This window comes from Leuresthes tenuis, unplaced genomic scaffold (assembly GCF_036924035.1).
Source record: "Leuresthes tenuis unplaced genomic scaffold, fLeuTen1.0.hap1 SCAF_4, whole genome shotgun sequence".
NCBI classification, from domain to species: Eukaryota; Metazoa; Chordata; class Actinopteri; order Atheriniformes; family Atherinopsidae; genus Leuresthes; species Leuresthes tenuis.
This window is the reverse complement of record NW_027325358.1, coordinates 20,894,495-20,902,770: the sequence shown is the minus strand read 5'-3', so window position 1 is coordinate 20,902,770 and position 8,276 is coordinate 20,894,495. Positions and strand designations below refer to the sequence as shown.

Sequence of the window (8,276 nt, the reverse complement as noted above, 5' to 3'; positions counted from 1 at the left end):
CAAGATGGCGGAAAATCTAGTTAGACGGAAAATGACGTCATAGGGTGCGTTGGACTCGTCATGATCCAAGGATTCCAACGATACCTTGTTTTTTAAATTTGGATCAACGAGTCAAAAGTTATTTAGCTGAATGGGCTTCAAACTTTGACATGTTGGTGGCGCTAGAGAGTTTTGAATTTGGGCACGAAATTTGTTGAATTTGCTAATGGGACTGTCTTAATTAGATGTGCCAAATTTCACAACTTTTTACCATTGCGTTAATGGGGCTGCCATAGACTTCAATTGCAGCGGAAAGTAGATCAATAATAATAATAATAATAGGAAAAACTACTAAAACAATAGGGTTCTGCAGCTTCGCTGCTAGACCCCTAAATATAGCTGCAAGCAGCGATGGCGGGGTCTAGCAGAATAGCAGGTAAGCCTGCGGCTGCTCAGGAAGGCATTATGAGTACATAGACCAAGTTTGGTGTTTGAGATGAACTCGTCTTCATCCAGGGATTCCAACGGTACCTCATTTGTCCAATTTGAACCAACGGCTCCAAAGTTATGAGCAAAATGCATGTTTCCTACATATAGCGCCCCCTCTCGGTGGACGTTCACCAGACTTCTTGGGAATCTTACAGACTTGATCATGAGTCTGTGTTAGAAGTTTGATGTCAAAAGAGCAAATGGTTGCTGAAATACGGCCTCACGTCCTGTTTGGCGCATCATCGCTGAATTTGATTGGCTGCTACGGGCAAACGGAAACGAAATAAAAAAATCAACATTATAGCTCTTGTGAGGCTTGGTCTGAACATTCTATATGTCAAGTCCCGTGGAAATCAGACAATCTGGGTGTCCTGTAATGCGTTTTGGAGGTTTTTGACATAATTCAAAATGGCGGAAAATCCAAGATGGCGCAAATGACATCATAGGATTCGTTGACCTCGGATATATCCACGGATTACAAAGGTACCTCATTTGTGAAATTTGGACAAACGGGTCCAGAGATATGAGCAAAAATGCATTTTTGCTAAATATAGCGCCACCTATAGGTCAAAGGTCTCCAAAATTCTTGGGCCTCTTCAAAATCGAGTTATGAATATGTGTTATGAGTTTGATGTCAAAAGATTAAACTGTTGCTGAGATATGGCCTCACGTCCTTTTTGGCGTAGTCGCCATCAATTTTGATTGGAGATACTGGTTGAACAAAGTCAAATTTGAAGTAAAAAACGAGCAACTTTTGTGCGGATTGGTCTAAAGATACTCTGTGCCAATTTTCATGAGAATTGGTCAAAATTTGTGACCTGTGAAAATTTTTTAAGGTTTTCAACAAAATCAAAGATGGCGGAAAATCTAGTCAGACGGAAAATGACGTCATAGGGTGCGTTGGAATCGTCATGATCAAAGGATTCCAACGATGCCTTGTTTTTGAAATTTGGATCAACGAGTCAAAAGTTATTTAGCTGAATGGGCTTCAAACTTTGACATGTTGGTGGCGCTAGAGAGTTTTGAATTTGGGCACGAAATTTGTTGAATTTGCTAATGGGACTGTCCTAATTAGATGTGCCAAATTTCACAACTTTTTACCATTGCGTTAATGGGGCTGCCATAGACTTCAATTGCAGCGGAAAGTAGATCAATAATAATAATAATAGGAAAAGCTACTAAAACAATAGGGTTCTGCAGCTTCGCTGCTAGACCCCTAAATATAGCTGCAAGCAGCGATGGCGGGGTCTAGCAGAACAGCAGGCAAGCCTGCGGCTGCTCAGGAGGGGCATCATGAGTCCACAGACCAAGTTTAGTGTTTCAGATGAACTCGTCTTCATCCAGGGATTGCAACGGTACCTCATTTGTCCAATTTGAACCAACGGCTCCAAAGCTATGAGCAAAATGCAGTTTTGCTACTTATAGCGCCCCCCTTTGGGTGGAAGTTCCCCAGACTTCTTGGGCTTCTTACAGACTTGGTCATGAGTCTGGGTTATAAGTTTGATGTCAAAAGATCAAATCGTTGCTGAGATATGGCCTCACGTCCTATTTGGCGTGTCAGCGCTGAGTTAGATTGGCTGCTACGGGCAAAGGGAAACGAAATAAAAAATTCCAGGTGATAGCTCTTGTGAGGCTTGGTCTGAAGATTCTATATGTCAAGTCCCGTGGAGATCAGACAATCTGGGTGACCTGTAATGCGTTTTGAAGGTTTTTGACATAATTCAAAATGGCGGACAATCCAAGATGGCGCGAATGACGTCATAGGATTCGTTGACCTCGGCTATATCCAGGGATTACAACGGTACCTCATTTGTGAAATTTGGACAAACGGGTCCAAAGATATGAGCAAAAATGCATTTTTTCTAAATATAGCGCCACCTATAGGTCAAAGTTCTCCAAAATTCTTGGGCCTCTTCAAGATCGAGTTATGAATATGTGTTATGAGTTTGATGTCAAAAGATTAACCGGTTACTGAGATATGGTCTCACGTGCTTTTTGGCGTAGTCGCCGTCAAATTTGATTGGATGTACTGGGTGAACAAAGTCGAATTTGAAGTAAAAAACGAGCAACTTTTGTGCGGATTGGTCCAAAGATAATCTGTGCCAATTTTCATGAGAATTGGTCAAAATTTGTGACCTGTGAAAATTTTTTAAGGTTTTCAACAAAATCCAAGATGGCGGAAAATCTAGTTAGACGGAAAATGACGTCATAGGGTGCGTTGGAATCGTCATGATCCAAGGATTCCAACGATACCTTGTTTTTTAAATTTGGATCAACGAGTCAAAAGTTATTTAGCTGAATGGGCTTCAAACTTTGACATGTTGGTGGCGCTAGAGAGTTTTGAATTTGGGCACGAAATTTGTTGAATTTGCTAATGGGAATGTGCTAATTAGATGTGCCAAATTTCACAACTTTTTACCATTGCGTTAATGGGGCTGCCATAGACTTCAATTGCAGCGGAAAGTAGATCAATAATAATAATAGGAAAAACTACTAAAACAATAGGGTTCTGCAGCTTCGCTGCTAGACCCCTAATAATAATAGGAAAAGCTACTAAAACAATAGGGTTCTGCAGCTTCGCTGCTAGACCCCTAAATATAGCTGCAAGCAGCGATTGCGGGGTCTAGCAGAACAGCAGGTAAGCCTGCGGCTGCTCAGGAGGGGCATCATGTGTCCACAGACCAAGTTTAGTGTTTGAGATGAACTCGTCTTCATCCAGGGATTCCAACGGTACCTCATTTGTCCAATTTGAACCAACGGCTCCAAAGCTATGAGCAAAATGCAGTTTTGCTACTTATAGCGCCCCCTGTGGGTGGAAGTTCCCCAGACTTCTTGGGCCTCTTACAGACTTGGTCATGAGTCTGGGTTATAAGTTTGATGTCAAAAGATTAAATCGTTGCTGAGATATGGCCTCACGTCCTATTTGGCGTGTCAGCGCTGAGTTTGATTGGCTGCTACGGGCAAAGGGAAACGAAATAAAAAATTCCAGGTGATAGCTGTTGTGAGGCTTGGTCTGAAGATTCTATATGTCAAGTCCCGTGGAGATCAGACAATCTGGGTGACCTGTAATGCGTTTTGAAGGTTTTTGACATAATTCAAAATGGCGGACAATCCAAGATGGCGCGAATGACGTCATAGGATTCGTTGACCTTGGCTATATCCAGGGATTCCAGCTGTACGTCATTTGTGAAATTTGGACCAAGGGGTCGAAAGTTTTGAGCAAAAATGCATTTTTGCTAAATATAGCGCCACCTATAGGTCAAAGGTCTCCAAAATTCTTGGGCCTCTTCATGATCGAGTTATGAATATGTGTTATGAGTTTGATGTCAAAAGATTAAACTGTTGCTGAGATATGGCCTCACGTCCTTTTTGGCGTAGTCGCCATCAATTTTGATTGGAGATACTGGTTGAACAAAGTCAAATTTGAAGTAAAAAACGAGCAACTTTTGTGCGGATTGGTCTAAAGATACTCTGTGCCAATTTTCATGAGAATTGGTCAAAATTTGTGACCTGTGAAAATTTTTTAAGGTTTTCAACAAAATCAAAGATGGCGGAAAATCTAGTCAGACGGAAAATGACGTCATAGGGTGCGTTGGAATCGTCATGATCCAAGGATTCCAACGATGCCTTGTTTTTGAAATTTGGATTAACGATTCAAAAGTTATTTAGCTGAATGGGCTTCAAACTTTGACATGTTGGTGGCGCTAGAGAGTTTTGAATTTGGGCACGAAATTTGTTGAATTTGCTAATGGGACTGTCCTAATTAGATATGCCAAATTTCACAACTTTTTACCATTGCGTTAATGGGGCTGCCATAGACTTCAATTGCAGCGGAAAGTAGAAGAATAATAATAATAATAATAATAATAAGAAAAGCTACTAAAACAATAGGGTTCTGCAGCTTCGCTGCTAGACCCCTAATAAGAAAAGCTACTAAAACAATAGGGTTCTGCAGCTTCGCTGCTAGACCCCTAATAAGGCTACGCTTCCTCTCTCCTGTGCCAGAAAGTGTTGAGTCATGAGAATGACATCAAAGAACAACTTTACAGGCTCTGAGATTGAAGTTCTGCTTATAGAGATCCAAAAACGAAAATCTACATTTTTTTCAGTGTCAGCAGTGGAACTGTAGGACTTGGTAAAGCAAAGAAAGCAATTATGAGTGCTGTCAATTCCATGTCACCTGCAGTTCGTAATGTCACCAAAATAAAGAAGAAATGGTTTGACATGAAAATGGCTTTACTAAAAACAAAAAGAAACATCCCACAATGGGCAGGAGCTCGATGACTGCGACTAAAGCTGTGCAATCAGTTGTTGCCTCATCATGATGGCACTTTGATGAGGTGGTCCACGGGGGTCTTCTGGCACCACACCTTCTGGTCTGCCAGGGCTGGTTCAGGTAGTGGGAGATCCTCTTTCATGGCAATATTGTGTAAAACGCAGCATGCCTTCTATAGAGCATTGGTGCTTTGATGCATATATGTGTGCAGCCTATTGCTCCGATTATGTTTGGCAGTCCAGCCAATTAATTTGACTATATACAGAGTCAAATTAACCTTCAATTGGAGCATAATTTAAGTCCAACAGAATAATGTCAGCATAATAATGGTGTATAATGTATATAGTTATCTATGATTGCTTCAAAGTAATTAAATATACAATCCATTAGTCAAACCAACTTGATGCAAATAACAGCGGACTATTTTACGAAACTCTTATGACAGGTCTGGATACATTCTGTTCGTACTGGAAAGGTTGCCAGGCTGTTTCCTCATTTTCCTGCAGGAGGAGCAAGAACACATCCAAGTGATGCTGTAGTATGGTAAAAACAGAAAGCTGAAGTTTGAATAGAACATTGTGATTTTATACAAAATATAAAAATCCCAAACAACTGAAATTAGGGTACCATAAAACACCCAACCTTACACAACATTTAGCAAAAATTAAGGCTTTTACAATAACGGAATGAGGTTCAGTGATGTGAGAACTAAAATAATTGAAGCACAAGTAGAAGATACAAAAGCTCATTATGTTTGGGGGGCTAATCCTACAAACTCACAGTCATGTAAATGAAAATACATGTTTTTGGCCTTTTTTTGGGTGGGGGGGTCAACATTTGACCCTCGCTCATGAAGTTTCTGTGGACTGGATTACATTTCTTGGCAACATACGTCCTTCTATTTAGTTGCTGTGATTTACTTTTTTTAGCTGCTTTATTTTTTTCAATCTATGGTGGGGATGAAACAAAATGACAGAGAATATCACAAAATGCAGTTTGAAATGTCATTGCAGCAGTTTAAAAGCTTATTATACTGAATTCTAATGTTTCCACCTTTTAAAAATCATTTACAATGGAAATCTCTTGCTATTTTTAAAATAGAACACAAATGTCAATATAGTTTCCATTTTTGAAGTTTATTTGACAGATTCTACAGAAAATGATGAATGCTGACATTGACTAAGTCATGTTTATGAATGAGGACGTACTCTGATTGGAAACAATGCGCTTTAAATTTGGAATGAGAGAAGGAAAACATTTATTCTATCTAAATTGTGCAAAGTAGCTAAATTATGTCAAAGATCTTCTCAAAGAAAACTCTCATTTCTGGTTACATTTCAGAATTTATTTTGTATTCTGAAGAAAATGCTGGAGCATGGCATTGGTTCAAAGCCCATGATTTAAGTTTGAAAAGAGAAAAACTCAAACAGTCACAGACTCTCCATGAAATGTAAAAAGCAGATCAGAAAGTGTTGATGTCAGTTCACTCGTTTATTGATTTCCAGAAACATTTGAAAAACTGAGTGGTGTAATGTGATGTTCTTGCACAAAGTTTTGCTCAATGCAGTTCAGTCACATGAGTTTGACCACTCTGGTAATCATTCTGAAGCTTTGGGTATCAAGTATAACCTTAAAGTTTGTCAGTGATGATTACACACGCCTTGAAATGAGGAGGTGGAAGATTTCTTAATGATCAAAGTTTCCCAACAGCTCTGCTCCTCTAACTGTATATAAGACCAGTTCAACATTCAGAGCAGCACAACAACCTCCTTCTTGTCCATCTGTGAAACAGTCTGCTGGAACTGTGAGTACTTCAATATAACTATATGAATATTTACTTTGAATATTTTCTGTTCAAGGATGGTGGAATTATGTTTTTTTTTTTTTTTCGTTTTACTTGATTCCATTTTGTTAATTTGAGACTGTTTTAATTATGAACGCTGTTCCAACAGGTGTGATCACTGAAACCATGCTGAAGCTTGCACTTGTTCTTGGATGCCTCCTGAGCCTCACTCTGGCTCAGCCTGTAAGTGTGATATTCTCATACTCAGCATTATTATCAGCAATTATATGTATAGCTTCTATTTTCCTTCAATAAAGCATGAAACAAAAACAGAAAATGTTCACCTGATGTATTTTCTACAGATGGAGCATCAGCGTGTTGCTCGCTCGAGCTCTGAGTCTGGTTCAAACTCAAATGAGGTGAGTCTCCTCTCTGTCCCCTACTATTAAACTACACATTGTGAAAAGAACAAAACATTCTTCTTCTGTGTGTTTAAATGCACTGTTTCTGATGTCCTCCAAGGCAACCACCACTCAGGCTACGACTACAGTACAAGGTGCTACTACGACTGCATCATCTCTGAACCAGCTGATTCTCGCCCTGCTCCAGCAACTTCTGGCTGCTCAAAACTGAAAACTGAAATGTTTCTGGAAATCAATAAATGAGTGAACTGACATCAACACTTTCTGATCTGCTTTTTACATTTCATTGAGAGCCTGTGACTGTTTGAGTTTTTCTCTTTTCAAACTTAAATCATGAGGTTTGAACCAGTGCTCACTCTCTTTCAATCATCAATAGAGATTTAAATAGAGCATATCCTCACTCTCCATTTGGTAAAACGTCCAAATCAGTTCTCACTAATGTCTGTAGGAACTGACAAATTAAGTTCAAACATGGAAATATGAGGACTTCATCTTTTTATTTTTGCTAATATTAATATAGAATTTTAATATAAAATGTATTTAATATAAAAAGGAAATATGTGTACATATGTAAGAGACTGTGGGTCATTGTAAATATAAAAAATGCAAGATAGTTTTCATCTTCTTTTCTGAGGCATTTAATATAATTCTATCCTTTTTTTGCAGTTATTTATCTTATCATCTTTTGCACTCTTTTCTCCAACAAAAATGCTTAAAAGTATTAAAGAAATATTAAGACTTTTAAATGCAGTTAAAGGCCAAGGAGAACAAATATATATCAAGCTGTGTTTTAAATCTATCAGTAGAGAGGAGACATTTAATTAACAGTGGAAGGCTGTCCTACAGCTTTGGAGCTGCCACTGCAAAGGCACACTCTTCCTTATGAACCAGTGTTTCTCAATTCCCGTCCTCATGACCCACCGCCCTGCATGTTTTCAATGTTTCCCTCCAACACACCTGATTCAAAGGAATGGCTCCTCATCAGGCCACTGCAGAACTCGATGACGAGCTGATCATTTGAATCAGGTGTGGTGGAGGAAGGAAATAGATATAATGGAGGCAAAATAGTTGGCTCTTGCAGCTTTTACGGCTTGCTGATAGTTGGTCGAGAGCTTTTAAATATCTGAGACCTGAAGATCGAAATCGTGCTCTCTCTGATATTTAAAAATCCTCATAGTCTCTAATAGATATGTCATATTTATTTTAGGAAAAATAAAAAGATGAAGTCCACATATTTTCATTTATGAACTTTATGTGTCAGTTACCACAGACAGGGATAACTGATCTAGATGTTTGACCAAATGGAGAGTGAGGAGGTGCTCTATTT

General features: G+C 39.1%; 1 long non-coding RNA gene across 2 annotated transcripts; it reads left to right on the top strand.

Moving 5' to 3' along the window:
* The first annotated feature begins 6,445 nt into the window (after positions 1–6,445).
* Positions 6,446–7,203, top strand: LOC140305069 (uncharacterized). Of its 2 annotated transcripts, none has more exons than XR_011915331.1 (4): positions 6,446–6,535; positions 6,697–6,770; positions 6,890–6,946; positions 7,050–7,203. It is a non-coding gene; the product is annotated as an uncharacterized lncRNA (long non-coding RNA). The 2 variants fall into 2 exon arrangements; XR_011915330.1 differs by having other exon boundaries at positions 6,456–6,548.
* Positions 7,204–8,276: the final 1,073 nt, after the last annotated feature.